General features: G+C 35.6%; 1 long non-coding RNA gene across 1 annotated transcript in view; it reads right to left on the minus strand.

Annotated features, from left to right (window-relative positions):
- Window positions 1–19431, minus strand: part of LOC133656754 (uncharacterized) — a 245655-nt gene that overhangs the window by 32789 nt on the left and 193435 nt on the right. The window contains exon 3 of the long non-coding RNA XR_009827155.1: window positions 10647–10765. This is a non-coding gene — a long non-coding RNA (uncharacterized LOC133656754). The remainder of the gene's footprint in view (window positions 1–10646; window positions 10766–19431) is intronic.

The raw sequence follows: 19431 nt of genomic DNA on the forward strand, positions 1-19431 counted from the left end.
ATCTCCCTTTTTGAACTTTTGTTTTTCTTTCCTTGTAAACAAAACAAAATCACACTGTAGATGTGTTGTCTGTCTAATTATAAATAATGCAGACGAGGCGTGTTGGCTGAGTTCTTGATGTTTACTTTCACAGCTAGCAACATGCAACACTTTTCGGGGCTACCGCGCATGCTCGTAACTCCTGTTGCATGCTGGGTAGTGTAGTTGTTATATTCTCTCGCTCATAACATTTTTCCCCCCATAAAGAAATAATGTTAACTCAATAAAGTGTATTTCTTTTTTTAGCTTTAACTTTTCATTTTTTAGCATTGTAACCACATTTGCAAAGAACTTTTCTCTTCATAGAATTTTCTTTCAATAAAGAAATAAAGTGCAAAAATGTCAAAGCATCATAACAAACAGTTATGTTCCAATAGCAGCAGAAGTGCACTTTTTGGAGAGCTGTATTATTTTCAGTTTTGTGCCCAAGGGACTGATTTTATTTAACACTATATTATTATTTATACACCTATAGTGATCACAGAGACAGCTTGTTTTTGTGTTACTGTATATATTTGTTTCTCTGAAAAATCCCACTTAATATACTTTGGGTAACAACAGTCAATATTTATTTATTTTATTTTATTTTTTTAGGTGGGTAACAGTCAATATTTATTTATTTATTAGATTTTATTTTTTTATTATATAATAAAAGTGAGCTTTTGTTAAACCAAATATTGTGTGTTTTTTTCCATATACAACAACCTATCTAGACTCCATAAGAGAATCGATAAGGAATCGGTTCGATAAGAGGATTCGATAATAGGCTCGAACTCGATAATTCCTTATCAAACATCATCCCTAGGTACCGGTACCAAAATATTGGTATTCAACAAAAGTGATGGCAAACATATGCGGTACATGTTATGTGCCTCGCCATAATTACAATCTGAAAAATACATTTTTTTTAAACTTGAAATAAAGATTATTGTGCTCGAGCAAGTATGAATGAAAAATAGAGTAGCAGCATGCATGCAAAAATAAGTAAGCCACCACTTAAGTGTGGCAGTTTATGTCACATGCATAGAGAATAACAATACAATAAAAAATGTGTCTGGGTTTATAAATTAATTACAAACCCCGTTTCCATATGAGTTGGGGAATTGTGTTAGATGTAAATATAAACGGAATACAATGATTTGTAAATCCTTTTAAACCCATATTCAGTTGAATGCACTACAAAGACAACATATTTGATGTTCAAACTCATAAACATTATTTTTTTTTGCAAATAATAATTAACTTAGAATTTCATGGCTGCCACACGTGCCAAAGTAGTTGGGAAAGGGCATGTTCACCACTGTGTTACATGGCCTTTCCTTTTAACAACACTCAGTAAAGGTTTGGGAATTGAGGAGACACATTTTTGAAGCTTCTCAGGTGGAATTATCTCCCATTCTTGCTTGATGTACAGCTTAAGTTGTTCAACAGTCCGGGGGTCTCCCTTCTGCTATTTTAGGTGCCACACATTTTCAATGGGAGACAGGTCTGGACTGCAGGCAGGCCAGTCTAGTACCTGCACTATTTTACTCTGAAGCCACATTGATGTAACACGTGGCTTGGCATTGTCTTGCTGAAATAAGCAGGGGCGTCCATGACAACGTTGCTTGGATGGCAACATATGTTGCTCCAAAAGCTGTATGTACCTTTCAGCATTAATGGTGCCTTCACAGATGTGTAAGTTACCCATGTCTTGGGCACTAATACACCCCCATACCATCACACATGCTGCCTTTTACACTTTGCACCTATAACAATCCGGATGGTTCTTTTCCTCTTTGGTCCGGAGGACACGACGTCCACAGTTTCCAAAAACAATTTGAAATGTGGACTCGTCGGACCACAGAACACTTTTCCACTTTGTATCAGTCCATCTTAGATGAGCTCAGGCCCAGCGAAGTTGACGGCGTTTCTGGGTGTTGTTGATAAAAGGTTTTCGCCTCATAGGAGAGTTTTAACTTGCACTTACAGATGTAGCGACCAACTGTAGTTACTGACAGTGGGTTTCTGAAGTGTTCCTGAGCCCATGTGGTGATATCCTTTACACACTGATGTGGCTTGTTGATGCAGTACAGCCTGAGAGACGGAAGGTCACGGGCTTAGCTGCTTACGTGCAGTGATTTCTCCACATTCTCTGAACCATTTGATGATATTACGGAGCGTAGATGGTGAAATCCCTAAATTCCTTGCAATAGCTGCTTGAGAAAGGGTTTTCTTAAACTGTTCAACAATTTGCTCAGGCATTTGTTGACAAAGTGGTGACCCTCGCCCCATCCTTGTTTGTGAATGACTGAGCATTTCAGGGAATCTACTTTTATACCCAATCATGGCACCCACCCGTTCCCAATTTGCGTGCACACCTGTGGGATGTTCCAAATAAGTGTTTGATGAGCATTCCTCAACTTTATCAGTATTTATTGCCACCTTTCCCAACTTCTTTGTCACGTGTTGCTGCCATCAAATTCTAAAGTTAATGATTATTTGCAAAAAAAAAAAAAGTTTATGAGTTTGAACCTCAAATATGTTGTCTTTGTAGCATATTCAACTGAATATGGGTTGGAAATTAATTGCAAATCATTGTATTCCGTTTATATTTACATCTAACACAATTTCCCAACTCATATGGAAACGGGGTTTGTACATATACCGTTTAAGCACGTTCACTTCAGGTCTGGAATTAGCGAAAAGGCTAAAGGTGCCTTGAGGTGGGCCATGAAGGAAGGGGATTTACAAGGGAGAAGATGAGGGCTCGCCATGTTGAGGGGGAGGTGAAGAATCCCCAGCTCAAACCCAGATCATCCCTGGGTGGAACTAAAGAGCTCACGCAGGCCCATAACACCACCGCTTGCTCTGACCTAATAAGAGCAGGAAGCGCCCACTGTGGGCCATACCATAAAAGTGTGGGGGAGCTGGAAATGTCACCACATGGTGTAATAGCTAGTGTATTTGTGACGTCACGTTGGCCCTCCGCCTCTAGTAATGTTGTCTCTTTCAGCAGCATCGAGTAACAGCAGTGCGGGACATTTATCAGTAAATATGTCGTCATTTGCATATGTGCTGGGGTTTTCTGTCAGGCAGCATAAAAGCATGAAATAGCAGCTGAAGCACAATTTCACAGCAACATGTGCTTAGTGGAGGGAAAGTTGATATGAGCGTCACACTGTCGTGTCACAATACTTCATAATATTCATTTTATCTTTCACCTGCTTAACCTTGCTGAGGTTGGCCCACAAAAATGGTTGCTTTATTGAGTTGTAACCCAAAAATAACTAAATAAAATAATGTTTTTGTTGCAAACACTTTGAAACAACTTTGCAGTATTAGGGGTAGTACTACAAAATTATGACAAAGTCAAAGAACTACAATAAAAATGTTTTAAATAGGATTACATCTGAATTTTTCCAAAATAAACTGAATAAATACAGCTATAAATATAAGGTTATAGGAACAGCCGCACTATGGGATAAGTAGTGTTTATACAGGATAAAGTCACAATAAAAATAGTTTTATGTTATGAAAGAAGATTAAAATAAGTTAATTTTAGAAGAAAAGTGCTAAAATCAGTCATGAAAGTGTAATAGTGCGAGGATAAAAGTTGGAGCATTATTAAATAAAAGTCCAACCAGAACAAGAATAAAGTTGTGAGAGAATTAAGAAAAAGATGTATTGGGATTAAAAAAAAAAATGTTTTTTGTAATTGTGTAAAAAAGTATGTTTTAAATAGGATTACATCTGAATTTTGCCAGAATTAAAAAAATAAATAAATAAACACAACTATAAATGTAAGGTTATAGGAACAGCCGCACTATGGGATAAGTAGTATTTAGACAGAAAAAGTCACAATACAAAATTTTTTTTATGTTATGAAAGAATATTAAAATAAGTTAATTTTAGAAGAAAAGTGCTAAAATCAGTCAAGATAAAAAATATATATATTTATATATATATATATATATATATATATATATATATATATATATATATATATATATATATATATATATATATATATATATATATATATATATATATATATATATATATATATATATATATATTTTTTTTTTTTTTTAAGTGTAATAGTGGAAGAAAAAAAGTTGGAACATTATTAAATACAATTCCAAACATTACAAGAATAAAGTTGTGAGAGCATAAGAAAAAAGGGTGGATTGCGATAAAAAATGTTTAAATGCTTTTTGTAATTGTGTAAAAAAATATGTTTTAAATAGGATTACATCTGAATTTTGCCAGAATAATAATTTTTAAAAAAGCAGAATAAATACAACTATAAATATAAGGTTATAGGAACAGCCACACTTTGGGATAAGAAGTATTTGTACAGAAAAAGTCACAAAAAAAAATAAAAAAAAATGTTATGAAAGAAAATTAAAATAAATTAATTTTAGAAGAAAAGTGCTAAAATCAGTCAAGAAAAAAAATTAAATAAAAAAAAAGTGTAATAGTGCAAGAAAAAAAGTTAGAACATTATTAAATACAATTCCAAGAATAAAGTTGTGAGAGCATAAGAAAAAAGGTGTATTGCGATAAAAAAAACAAAATGTTTTCTTGTAATTGTGTAAAAAACAAAAACAAAAAAAAAAACGTTTGAAATAATCCAAGAAAAAGTCCACATTTTAAGAGAATACATAGTAATAATATGAGAATAAACTTGCTACAGGAATAAAGTCATTCAAGTGCAAGAAAAGAGTCGTCATTACTTAAAATAAAAAATAGTAATGCTATAAAAAAATAAAATCATAATAAGAGAAAAACAATACATTTTAGAAGAATAAAGATATAATATTATAGGAAAAAAATCATGTCACGGCAAGGTTGTAACAGTGCGAGTAAAAAGTTGTAAAATAACAAGATTAGACAAGTAATATTATGTAAAAAGTGTATGCTACTAAGAGAATAACATTGCAGTAATTGGAAAAACCATGACAGTCATAATAGTTTGTAAAAATCTCCCTACAGTACTACAGAAAAAAAGGTTTTCTGTCAAGCAGCATAAAAGCATGAAATAGCAGCTGAAGCACAATTTCACAGCAACATGTGCTTAGTGGAGGAAAAGTTGATATGAGCGTCACACTGTCGTGTCACAATACTTCATAATATTCATTTTATCTTTCACTTGCTTAACCTTGCTGAGGTTGGCCCACAAAAATGGTTGCTTTATTAAGTTGTAACCCAAACATAACTACACAAAATAATGTTTTTGTTGTAAACACTTTGAAACAACTTTGCAGTATTAGGGGTAGTACTACAAAATTATGACAAAGTCAAATAACTACAATAAAAATGTTTTAAATAGGATTACATCTGAATTTTTCCAGAATAAATTAAAAAAACTGAATAAATACAACTATAAATATAAGGTTATAGGAACAGCCACACTATGGGATAAGTAGTATTTATACAGGATAAAGTCACAATAAAGATTGTTTTATGTTGTGAAAAAAGATTAAAATAAGTTAATTTTAGAAGAAAAGTGCTAAAATCAGTCATGAAAGTGTAATAGTGCGAGGATAAAAGTTGGAACATTATTAAATAAAAGTCCAACCAATACAAGAATAAAGTTGTGAGAGAATTAAGAAAAAGGTGGATTGGGATTAAAAAAAAAAAATGTTTTTTGTAATTGTGAAAAAAAGTATTTTTTAAATAGGATTACATCTGAATTTTGCCAGAATTAAAAATATAAATAAATAAATACAACTATAAATGTAAGGTTATAGGAACAGCCGCACTATGGGATAAGTAGTATTTAGACAGAAAAAGTCACAATACAACATTTTTTTTATGTTATGAAAGAATATTAAAATAAGTTAATTTTAGAAGAAAAGTGCTAAAATCAGTCAAGATAAAAAAAAAATATATATATATATATATATATATATATATATATATATATATATATATATATATATATATATATATATATATATATATATATATATATATATATATTTTTTTTTTTTAAGTGTAATAGTGGAAAAAAAAAAGTTGGAACATTATTAAATACAATTCCAAACATTACAAGAATAAAGTTGTGAGAGCATAAGAAAAAAGGGTGGATTGCGATAAAAAATGTTTAATGTTTTTTGTAATTGTGTAAAAAAAAAAATGTTTTAAATAGGATTACATCTGAATTTTGCCAGAATAATAATTTTAAAAAAGCAGAATAAATACAACTATAAATATAAGGTTATAGGAACAGCCACACTTTGGGATAAGTAGTATTTGTACAGAAAAAGTCACAATAAAAAAATAATAATTATGTTGTGAAAAAAGATTAAAATAAGTTAATTTTAGAAGAAAAGTGCTAAAACCAGTCAAGAAAAAAAATTAAATAAAAAAAAAGTGTAATAGTGCAAGAAAAAAAGTTAGAACATTATTAAATACAATTCCAAGAATAAAGTTGTGAGAGCATAAGAAAAAAGGTGTATTGCGATAAAAAAACCAAAATGTTTTCTTGTAATTGTGTAAAAAAAAACAAAAAACAAAAAAAACGTTTGAAATAATCCAAGAAAAAGTCCAAATTTTAAGAGAATACATAGTAATAATATGAGAATAAACTTGCTACAGGAATAAAGTCATTCAAGTGCAAGAAAAGAGTCGTCATTACTTTAAAAAAATTTAAAAATAAAAAAAAATAGTAATGCTATGCAAAAATAAAATAATAATAGGAGAAAAACAATACATTTTAGAAGAATAAAGATATGATATTATAGAAAAAAAATCATGTCACAGCAAGGTTGTAACAGTGCGAGTGAAAATTTGTAAAATAACAAGATTAGACAAGTAATATTATGTAAAAAGTGTATGCTACTAAGAGAATAACATTGCAGTAATTGGAAAAACCATGACAGTCATAATAGTTTGTAAAAATCTCCCTACAGTACTACAGAAAAAAAGGTTTTCTGTCAAGCAGCATAAAAGCATGAAATAGCAGCTGAAGCACAATTTCACAGCAACATGTGCTTAGTGGAGGAAAAGTTGATATGAGCGTCACACTGTCGTGTCACAATACTTCATAATATTCACTTTATCTTTCACTTGCTTAACCTTGCTGAGGTTGGCCCAGAAAAATGGTTGCTTTATTGAGTTTTAACCCAAAAATAACTAAATAAAATAATGTTTTTGATGCAAATACTTTGGAACAACTTTGCAGTATTAGGGGTAGTACTACAAAATTATGACAAAGTCAAAGAACTACAATAAAAATGTTTTAAATAGGATTACATCTGAATTTTTCCAAAATAAACTGAATAAATAAAGCTATAAATATAAGGTTATAGGAACAGCCGCACTATGGGATAAGTAGTGTTTGTACAGGATAAAGTCACAATAAAAATAATTTTATGTTATGAAAGAAGATTAAAATAAGTTAATTTTAGAAGAAAAGTGCTAAAATCAGTCAAGTAAAAAAAAAAGAAATAAAAAAAAAAGTGTAGTAGTGCAAGAAAAAAAGTTGGAACATTATTAAATAAAAGTCCAAACAATACAAGAATAAAGTTGTGAGAGCATAAGAAAAAAGGGTGGATTGCGATAAAAAATGTTTAATGTTTATTTTCATTGTGAAAAAAAAATGTTTTAAATAGGATTACATCTGAATTTTGCCAGAATAATAATAAAAAAAAGGTTATAGGAACAGCCGCACTATGGGATATGTAGTATTCATCCAGAAAAAGTCACAATACAAGATGTTTTTTATGTTGTGAAAGAAGATTAAAATAAGTTAATTTTAGAAGAAAAGTGCTAAAATCAGTCAAGATAAAAAAAAATATATATTTATATAAATATTTTTTAAAGTGTAATAGTGGAAGAAAAAAAGTTGGAACATTATTAAATAAAATTCCAAACATTACAAGAATAAAGTTGTGAGAGCATAAGAAAAAAGGGTGGATTGCGATAAAAATTGTTTTAATGTTTTTTGTAATTGTGTAAAAAAAAATCTGAATTTTGTCAGAATAATAATTTTAAAAAAGCAGAATAAATACAACTATAAATATAAGGTTATAGGAACAGCCACACTATGAGATAAGTAGTATTTATACAGAAAAAGTCACAATAAAAAAAAAAAAATTATGTTATGAAAGAAGATTAAAATAAGTTAATTTTAGAAGAAAAGTGCTAAAATCAGTCAAGAAAAAAAAAATTGAAAAAAAGGTGTAATAGTGCAAGAAAACAAGTTAGAACATTACTAAATACAATTCCAAGAATAAAGTTGTGAGAGCATAAGAAAAAAGGTGTATTGCGATAAAAAACAAACAAAATGTTTTCTTGTAATTGTGTAAAAAAAACCAAAAAAAAAAACGTTTCAAAATAATCCAAGAAAAAGTCCACATTTTAAGAGAATACATAGTAATAATATGAGAATAAACTTGCTACAGGAATAACGTCATTCAAGTGCAAGAAAAGAGTCGTCATTACTTAAAAAAAATAAAATAAAATAAAATAAAAAATAGTAATGCTATAAAAAAATAAAATCATAATAGGAAAAAAACAATACATTTTAGAAGAATAAATATATGATATTATAGGAAAAATATCATGTCACAGCAAGGTTGTAACAGTGCGAGTGAAAAGTTGTAAAATAACAAGATTAGACAAGTAATATTACGTAAAAAGTGTATGCTACTAAGAGAATAACATTGCAGTAATTGGAAAAACCATGACAGTCATAATAGTTTGTAAAAATATCCCTGCAGTACTACAGAAAAAAGGGTTTCCTGTCAAGCAGCATAAAAGCATGAAATAGCAGCTGAAGCACAATTTCACAGCAACATGTGCTTAGTGGAGGAAAAGTTGATATGAGCGCCACACTGTCGTGTCACAATACTTCATGATATTCATGTTATCTTTCACTTGCTTACCTTACTATATTATTCACCCTTCCTGTATTATAAAGAAGCAGGTTTTTTTAATTGTATTTATTTTTTATGTTTTTTCCTGCAAACACTTTGAAACCACTTTGCAGTATTAGGGGTAGTACCACAAAATGACAAAGTCAAATAACTACAATAAAAATGTTTTAAATAGGATTACATCTGAAATTTGCCAGAATAAAAAAAACAACGGAATAAATAAAACTATTAACGTTATAGGAACAGCCGCACTTTGCAGGATAAAGTCACAATAACAATTGTTTTATGTAATGAAAGAAGATTCAAATAAGTCAATATTAGAAGAAAAGTGCTAAAATCAGTCATGAAAAAAAAAAAAAAAAAGTGTAATAGTTTGAGGAAAAAAGTTGGAACATTATTAAATAAAAGTCCAAACAATACAAGAATAAAGTTGTGAGAGCATAAGAAAAAATGATGGATTGCAATAAAAAAAAAAATGTTTTTTGTAATTGTGTAAAACATTTTTTTTTAAATAGGATTACATCTGAATTTTGCCAGAATAATAATAAAAATAAAAAAACAGAATAAATACTACTATAAATATAAGGTTATATACATGGGATAAGTAGTATTTATACAGAAAAAGTCACAATATATATTTTTTAATTTTATGAAAGAAGATTAAAAGAAGTTAATTTTAGAAGAAAGGGGCTTAAATCAGTCAAGAAAAAAAAAAAAAAAAAAAAGTGTAATAGTGCAAGAAAAAAAGTTGGAACATTATTAAATACAATTCCAAACATTACAAGAATAAAGTTGTGAGAGCATAAGAAAAAAGGTGTATTGCGATAAAAAACTAAATGTTTTGTGTAATTGTGTAAAAAAAAAATGTTTTAAATAGGATTACATCTGAATTTTGCCAGAATAATAAAATAAAAAAAACAGAATACATACAACTATAAATATAAGGTTATAGGAACAGCCACACTATGGGATAAGTAGTATTTATACAGAAAAGGTCACAATAAAACATTTTTTTATTTTATGAAAGAAGATTAAAAGAACTTCATTTTAAAAGAAAAGTGCTAAAATCAGTCACCAAACATCGGTCACCAAACATCAAACATTATCTCCTCTGAGCGCATTTGTCATTTTGGCTTCAAAGTGCTACAGGAGAGAGATTGAACCCTTCTGATTAAAAGTTGCAGAAAGTGTTTTAATAAGTGCTACGGTTTTGATTTTATGAGCCTTCAAAGAAAAGAACCACTGTGCCGCAGCACATAGGAAAAAAACACAGACACAACTTCCTCTAACTCCCAGTACGAATATCGCAGAGACATGCAACAAAAACCTCTATGTAGGTCTCACTCAGGACTACCACTGGACAAAAGTATTGGGACACCTAGGACTAGCACCAGCCAAAATGCGGACCCGACCAACGCTGCTTGCAGCTTTAATTATTATTATTATTACTATTTTCTTTTTCTTTTTTTAACACTGTGGCACTTGGAGGTTGTTTGCTCAACGTAAAGTGCTTTTTACAAATAAAATCTATTATACAAAAGTGTAGTTGTGATAAGATTAGCACTGTTGAGGATCTTGTCAAACGACACTTGAATAGAAGTTTGAAAATAGTCCATGTTTACAACAATGTTTGTTCCCGCTGCTCCTTTGTACAAACGTCAATGGCACATGCAATCATCCCTTCATCCCGTCCAAACAGCATCCGTACGGACAGTTTCTGACATGACACTCCGCTCTTACCGTCTGTGTCTTGGCCCCAGACCACGTTTAGCAAATAGACGACGGCCATTCCTGTCCCCAGCCATCTGATAAAACACCGGCCCCGTCGCATCTTCTGTCAAGCCTTATTGCCTGCCAACCTGCACACAAAAAAAGGATTTGTATCATTTCAGTTTTCATTACAAATGCTGAGAAAACACACTCAGAACCAAACACACAAACGCCTCTCAATCAGTCAATTGTCCCTTTTTTGGGTTGGAAGCAAAATGAAAGTAGGTGAAACAAAAACAAAACAAATCAATAAATCAAACTATGACATGCTGGTTTCCATCCCTTAGAGCGGTGGTTCTCAAACCTTCTTCACTCACCTCAGTCAAAATGTGGCTCTCCGAGTACCGCCATCATGACCTCGTTAAAACAGTGCAAGTAGGCCCAAGTATTCATTAAAAAAACAAGGCGGAGGTTTTATTTAACAAATAATACTTGTAGAGTGCTTTTCTACAAACCCCCGTTTCCATATGAGTTGGGAAATTGTGTTAGATGTAAATATAAACGGAATACAATGATTTGCAAATCCTTTTCAAGCCATATTCAGTTGAATGCACTACAAAGACAACATATTTGATGTTCAAACTCATAAACTTTATTTATTTTTTTTGCAAAAAATAATTTACTTGGAATTTCATGGCTGCAACACGTGCCAAAGTAGTTGGGAAAGGGCATGTTCACCACTGTGTTACATGGCCTTTCCTTTTAACAACACTCAGTAAAGGTTTGGGAACTGAGGAGACACATTTTTGAAGCTTCTCAGGTGGAATTCTTTCCCATTCTTGCTTGATGTACAGCTTAAGTTGTTCAACAGTCCGGGGGTCTCCCTTCTGCTATTTTAGGCTTCACACATTTTCAATGGGAGACAGGTCTGGACTACAGGCAGGCCAGTCTAGTACCCGCACTCTTTTACTATGAAGCCACGTTGATGTAACACGTGGCTTGGCATTGTCTTGCTGAAATAAGCAGGGGCGTCCATGGTAACGTTGCTTGGATGCTCCAAAACCTGTACGTACCTTTCAGCATTAATGGCGCCTTCACAGATGTGTAAGTTACCCATGTCTTGGGCACTAATACACCCCCATACCATCACACATGCTGGCTTTTCAACTTTGCGCCTAGAACAATCCAGATGGTTCTTTTCCTCTTTGGTCCGGAGGACACGACGTCCACAGTTTCCAAAAACAATTTGAAATGTGGACTCGTCAGACCACAGAACACTTTTCCACTTTGCATCAGTCCATCTTAGATGAGCTCAGGCCCAGCGAAGCCGACGGCGTTTCTGGGTGTTGTTGATAAACGGTTTGAGCCCATGCGGTGATATCCTTTACACACTGATGTTGCTTGTTGATGCAGTACAGCCTGAGGGATGGAAGGTCACGGGCTTAGCTGCTTACGTGCAGTGATTTCTCCAGATTTTCTGAACCCTTTGATGATATTACGGAGCGTAGATGGGGAAATCCCTAAATTCCTTGCAATAGCTGGTTGAGAAAGGTTTTTCTTAAACTGTTCAAAAATTTGCTCACGCATTTGTTGACAAAGTGGTGACCCTCGCCCCATCCTTGTTTGTGAATGACTGAGCATTTCATGGAATCTACTTTTATACCCAATCATGGCACCCACCTGTTCCCAATTTGCCTGTTCACCTGTGAGATGTTCCAAATAAGTGTTTGATGAGCATTCCTCAACTTTATCAGTATTTATTGCCACCTTTCCCAACTTCTTTGTCACGTGTTGCTGGCATCACATTCTAAAGTTAATGATTATTTGCAAAAAAAAAAAAATGTTTATCATTTTGAACATCAAATATGTTGTCTTTGTAGCATATTCAACTGAATATGGGTTGGAAATGATTTGCAAATCAATCAATCAATCAATGTTTATTTATATAGCCCTAAATCACAAGTGTCTCAAAGGGCTGTACAAGCCACAACGACATCCTCGGTACAGAGCCCACATACGGGCAAGGAAAAACTCACCCCAGTGGGACGTCGGTGAATGACTATGAGAAACCTTGGAGAGGACCGCATATGTGGGTAACCCCCCCCCTCTAGGGGAGACCGAAAGCAACGGATGTCGAGTGGGTCTGACATAACATTGTGAAAGTCCAGTCCACAGTGGATCCAACACATCAGCGGGAGTCCAGTCCACAGCGGGGCCAACAGGAAACCATCCCGAGCGGAGACGGGTCAGCAGCGCAGAGATGTCCCCAACCGATGCACAGGCTAGTGGTCCACCCGGGGTCCCGGCTCTGGACAGCCAGCACTTCATCCATGGCCACCGGACCTATGCAACTCCCCCTCGCAAGGGACAGGGGAGAAGAGGAGAGAAGAAAAGAAACGGCAGATCAACTGGTCTAAAAAAGGGGGGGTCTATTTAAAGGCTAGATTATACAAATGAGTTTTAAGATGGGACTTAAATGCTTCTACTGAGGTAGCATCTCTAACTGTTACCGGGAGGGCATTCCAGAGTACTGGAGCCCGAATAGAAAACGCTCTATAGCCCGCAGACTTTTTTTTGGCTCTGGGAATCACTAATAAGCCGGAGTTCTTTGAACGCAGATTTCTTGTCGGGACATATGGTACAATACAATCGGCGAGATAGGCTGGAGCTAAACCGTGTAATATTTTATACGTAAGTAGTAAAACCTTAAAGTCGCATCTTAAGTGCACAGGAAGCCAGTGCAAGTGAGCCAGTATAGGCGTAATATGATCAAACTTTCTTGTTTTTGTCAAAAGCCTTGCAGCCGCATTTTGTACCAACTGTAATCTTTTAATGCTAGACATAGGGAGGCCCGAAAATAATACGTTACAGTAATCGAGACGAGACGTAACGAACGCATGAATAATGATCTCAGCGTCGCTAGTGGACAAGATGGAACGAATTTTAGCGATATTACGGAGATGAAAGAAGGCCGTTTTAGTAACACTCTTAATGTGTGACTCAAACGAGAGAGTTGGGTCGAAGATAATACCCAGATTCTTTACCGAGTCTCCTTGTTTAATTGTTTGGTTGTCAAATGTTAAGGTGGTATTATTAAATAGATGTTGGTGTCTAGCAGGACCGATAATCAGCATTTCCGTTTTCTTAGCGTTGAGTTGCAAAAAGTTAGCGGACATCCATTGTTTAATTTCATTAAGACACGCCTCCAGCTGACTACAGTCCGGCGTGTTGGTCAGCTTTAGGGGCATGTAGAGTTGGGTGTCATCAGCATAACAGTGAAAGCTAACACCGTACTTGCGTATGATGTCACCCAGCGGCAGCATGTAAATACTAAAGAGTGCAGGGCCAAGAACCGAACCCTGGGGAACTCCGCACGTTACCTTGACATAGTCCGAGGTCACATTGTTATGGGTGACGCACTGCATCCTGTCAGTAAGATAAGAGTTAAACCAAGACAAGGCTAAGTCTGACATACCAATACGTGTTTTGATACGCTCTAATAAAATATTATGATCGACGGTATCGAAAGCGGCGCTAAGATCAAGAAGCAGCAACATAGATGACGCATCAGAATCCATCGTTAGCAATAGATCATTAGTCATTTTTGCGAGGGCTGTCTCCGTAGAGTGATTTGCCCTGAAACCGGATTGAAAAGGTTCACAGAGATTGTTAGTCACTAAGTGTTCATTTAGCTGCTGTGCAACAGTTTTTTCGAGAATTTTGGAAATAAACGGAAGGTGGGAGACCGGTCGGTAGTTTACCATGAGGTCAGGATCGAGGTTAGGTCTTTTGAGCAGAGGATGAATAACCGCTTTTTTGAATGCTAGGGGAACAGTGCCGGAGGAAAGTGATAAGTTTATAATATTTAACACTGATGGACCTAATAATACAAACAGTTCCTTGATAAGTTTCCCAGGAAGTGGGTCAAGTAAACATGTTGTTTGTTTTATCCCACTTACACGCTGTAATAATTCCTCTAATGTTATTTCATCAAAAATAGAGAGACTATTTTGGAGGGCAGTGTCCGTCGTATATACAGTCGTATTTGTGTTAATAGAGCCCAGTTGTAGCTGGGATGCGTTGTCTTTAATCTCCTTTCTAATGAGTTCAATTTTCTTATTAAAGAAATTCATAAAATCATCTGCCGAGTGGGTGGAGCTACTGGGAGGAGTCCCTTGTTGGGTTAGCGATGCTACTGTACTAAACAGAAATTTAGGATCGTTTTTGTTGAGGCGGATGAGATTTGAGTAGTATTTAGTTTTAGCTAAGGTAAGCATGCGTTTATAAGTTATTAAACTATCACTCCATGCTTGATGGAAAACCTCAAGTTTAGTCGCGCGCCATTTGCGTTCCAGTTTTCTACATGATAATTTATGAGCTCTAATTTCTTCTGTAAACCATGGGGTGCGCCTTTTAGGGGCCCTTTTTTGCTTTAGCGGTGCTATACTATCAATAATTTCGCGCAAGGCATCGTCAAAGTTGTTAGTGAGTTTATCAATAGAGCCGACATAATTTGGGAATGGTGCTATTACCGAAGGCAGTAGGTCAGCAAGAGTCATCGTTGTGGCAGCATTAATGTTGCGGCCGCTATAGCAGTTATTATTATTATTAACTTGTTGACAAAGAGTCAAAACTTCAAATTTTATAAGGTAATGATCGGACATTACTTTAGTATATGGAAGTATCATAACTTTGGAGGTGGTGACACCCCTGACAAGCACTAGATCTATTGTATTACCGTTGCGATGCGTGGGTTCATGTATTATTTGTGTAAATCATTGTATTCCGTTTATATTTACATCTAACACCATTTCCCAACTCATATGGAAACGGGGTTTGTACCTTCAAGGTACCCAAAGCGCTTTGACACTATTTCCACATTCACACACACACATTCACACACTGATGGCGGGAGCTGCCATGCAAGGCCCTAACCACAATCAGGAGCAAGGTTGAGGTGTCTTGCCCAAGGACACGACGCACGTGACGAGGTTGCTAGCAGGTGGGGATCGAACCAGGGAACCCTCAGGTTGCTGGCACGGACACTCTCCCAACCGCCCCACGCCGTCCCCAATAATTAATAATTAATTCATATTTTTGACCACTGTAACGTTACACAGTTTAAACAGTACACAGGAAAATAATCTTTGGCGTACCACTAGATGGAGCCTGCGTACCACAATTTGAGATTCACTGCCTTATAGTACTTAATATACCGTATTTTTCGGACTATATCACTCTATCTGAGGTGATCTGTCACATTTTACGTTGGGTTGTGTTTCCTTGTCAGCGCTCTTATTGTGGTTCCATTTCCTGCTCGGCTCCCTGAGTGCGGTTTCCCCTCACCTGCTGCTGATTGGCAGCCTGGCCACACCGGTTGTCAACCAGCTGGCTGCTATTTATGCCTGCCTCGCCCTCCAGTCAGGGCTCGGTGATTGGTTTCCTGGTATCCTGTCTCCTGTTATCCTATTAAAGTCATATTTTCCTGCATCTCGGGGTTCACCACCAACTGATTATGACATGATCGAGCCTTTTCTAAGAGTCCATACTACAAAGTCATACAACCATGTATGATTCGTGGCGATATCGCATCGGATCAATATTGGTATTGGCCAATACTCAAGGCTCCAAATTTAGTATTGTACAAAAACATTTGTATCGGGACACTCCCAATACAAAACTGCTAACTTCATAGACATGAAGGGCTTCTTGTTTCTGTCCTTGTCAAAAATGATTACTTCAAAGTGATTACATGAATATAACTGTTGTGATTCAGGAGGTTCCCAATGTTCAAATATTTATCAAAAGACCGCCTCATTGTTTGTGTACGACTCTGCAGTCGTCCTAGTGAGTCGTGTGTGTGAACTGTGGCTAACAAGGCGGATTCATGGGGAAAACTGTAATCCCACGAGTGTGCTGCACTTAGGGCCGCCATCACAGGAACGCCCATTCAGGCGCCGCCAGTTACGGAAGGCGGGAAAGGAAAGTTGGTTCTACCTGCTGTGCGCTGGCCAGAAGTTGGGGAAGGTTTCACAGACTGTAAACTTTGAGGCGAATGTGAACAGCGTGACACTTTTGCACACTGGCGGCCTCGGACATTGCAGCTGTAACAGCTGCTGGTGGGACTATGGACGCCGTTTTGGTGTGTTACTGTACTTTGATCCGGAATTTGCTGACCTGTCTCCACTCAAGATGATCTCCTGCTGGCCCCACTGTGGACTGGACTCTCACTATTATGTTAGATCCACTATGGACTGGACTCTCACACTATTATGTTAGATCCACTATGGACTGGACTCTCACTAATATGTTAGATCCACTATGGACTGGACTTTCACAATATTATGCTAGATCCACTATGGACTGGACTCTCACACTATTATGTTAGATCCACTATGGACTGGACTCTCACACTATTATGTTAGATCCACTATGGACTGGACTCTCACTATTTTGTTAGATCCACTATGGACTGGACTCTCACACTATTATGTTGAATCCACTATGGACTGGACTCTCACTATTATGTCGATCCACTATGGACTGGACTCTCACACTATTATGTTAGATCCACTATGGACTGGACTCTCACTATTATGTTAGATCCACTATAGACTGGACTCTCACACTATTATGTTAGATCCACTATGGACTGGACTCTCACTATTATGCTAGACCCACTATGGACTGGACTCTCACACTATTATGTTAAATCCACTATGGACTGGACTCTCACTATTATGTTCGATCCACTATGGAATGGACTCTCACTATTATGTTAGATCCACTATGGACTGGACTCTCACTATTATGTTAGATCCACTGTGGACTGGACTCTCACAATATTATGTTAGATCCACTATGGACTGGACTCTCACACTATTATGTTAGATCCACTATGGACTAGACTCTCACACTATTATGTTAGATCCACTATGGACTGGACTCTCACACTATTATGTTAAATCCACTATGGACTGGACTCTCACACTCTTATGCTAGATCCACTATGGACTGGGCTCTCACTATTATGTTAGATCCACTATGGACTAGACTCTCACACTATTATGTTAGATCCACTATGGACTGGACTCTCACACTATTATGTTAAATCCACTATGGACTGGACTCTCACTATTATGTTAGATCCACTATGGACTGGACTCTCACAATATTATGTTAGACCCACTCGACGTCCATTGCATCCGGTCTCCCCTAGAGGGGGGGGGGGTGTCAACCACATCTGCGGTCCTCTCCAAGGTTTCTCATAGTCATTCACATTGACGTCTCACTGGGTGGTGAGTTCTTCCTTGCCCTTATGTGGGCTCTGAACCGAGGATGTCGTTGTGGCTTGTGCAGCCCTTTGAGACACTTGTGATTTAGGGCTATATAAATAAACATTGATTGAAGAATGTACCCCTTTCAGAGATCACATTTAGTTCAACTTAAAACCTCCACATTTAGCACAATGAGATGTGTGCTGTAGCACCAGCATGGGAGAACGTATACAGCTTTTTCTCTTTAAAAAAATGTATTTATTAACATGTATTTAATCTAGGAACATCATTTCATGATCAATATCCCCAAAGTAATTAATTTTTACTTTAATTTAATTCACGCCACGAAAATAAGCTCAATTGTACTTACAATGCACTGAAAATGACACCGCATGAATTCCAGTAAGTACTGTGACATTTTTCCTTCAGAACCATGATAAGGAACTTAAACACTCCCAGGATGACAAGTGCCTTGCTCAGCGAGATAAAAGTGAAGGTGATGGAGTAGCCAAAGTGTATTCCCTCACCACCTGAACCCAATTGAGCACCAGTGAGGCATTCTGGAGCGAAAGAAAGGTGGAGGAGTAGCTGCCTAACATCCACCATTGATGTCATCATGGAGAAGTGGATTCCGGTAACAGCCTGTGCCGCTCTGGGAATTCTCTGCTCAAGAAGTTTCAGGCAGTGCTAGTAAACAATGTCACTGTCGCTTTGGACAACATTTGGACGTGTGAGGTACAAGCTGTACACTGACTACTCCTAAAGTATATCCAAGCTCCATTCCTATAGTATTGCAGCACAATGGTTGCTTTATTTAGCTCTTCAATATCAGATGCAATCCCTAATGCTTGGCTCACATCAACGGCGTTTGCCGCGCTTTAAAGCGGCGAGCAAAGCGCCGTCATTTTTGTCAATTTTTCCACGAATATCCCGATCTCCGAAGTAATGTTATGCTTTGATACGCTCTGATACGAATTAGTTGCCCCTTTGTTACCGTTCCTCACGATTTGATGCCGCTTTGATACGCTTGAAATCACGCTTTGATACGTTTTATTACGCTTTATTGAACTTTATTACGCTTTGATGCGATCCTGACGCTTTAAATCAGGCTCTGACACGATTGTCAAGCTCTGTTGTGCAATTGTTACAGCAAAAATAAGAACAAAATGTGAAAAACTCAGTATACTAAGTTTTCCCCACATTTTTTTTAGATTTATTTATGTATTTGATTTCTCTTTTTGTTTTATTATATACAGGATAAAACACATAATGTATTAAAAAAGAGAAATATGATAAACAAATAAGTAAAAAAAAATGTGAAAAACTCAGTATACTAAGTTTTCCCCACATTTTTTTTAGATTTATCTATGTATTTGATTTCTCTTTTTGTTTTATTATATACAGGATAAAACACATAATGTATTAAAAAAGAGAAATATGATAAACAAATAAGTTAAAAAAAATGTGAAAAACTCAGTATACTAAGTTTTCCCCACATTTTTTTAGATTTATCTATGTATTTGATTTCTATTTTTGTT

Source organism: Entelurus aequoreus, linkage group LG09 (assembly GCF_033978785.1).
Source record: "Entelurus aequoreus isolate RoL-2023_Sb linkage group LG09, RoL_Eaeq_v1.1, whole genome shotgun sequence".
Lineage (NCBI taxonomy): Eukaryota > Metazoa > Chordata > Actinopteri > Syngnathiformes > Syngnathidae > Entelurus > Entelurus aequoreus.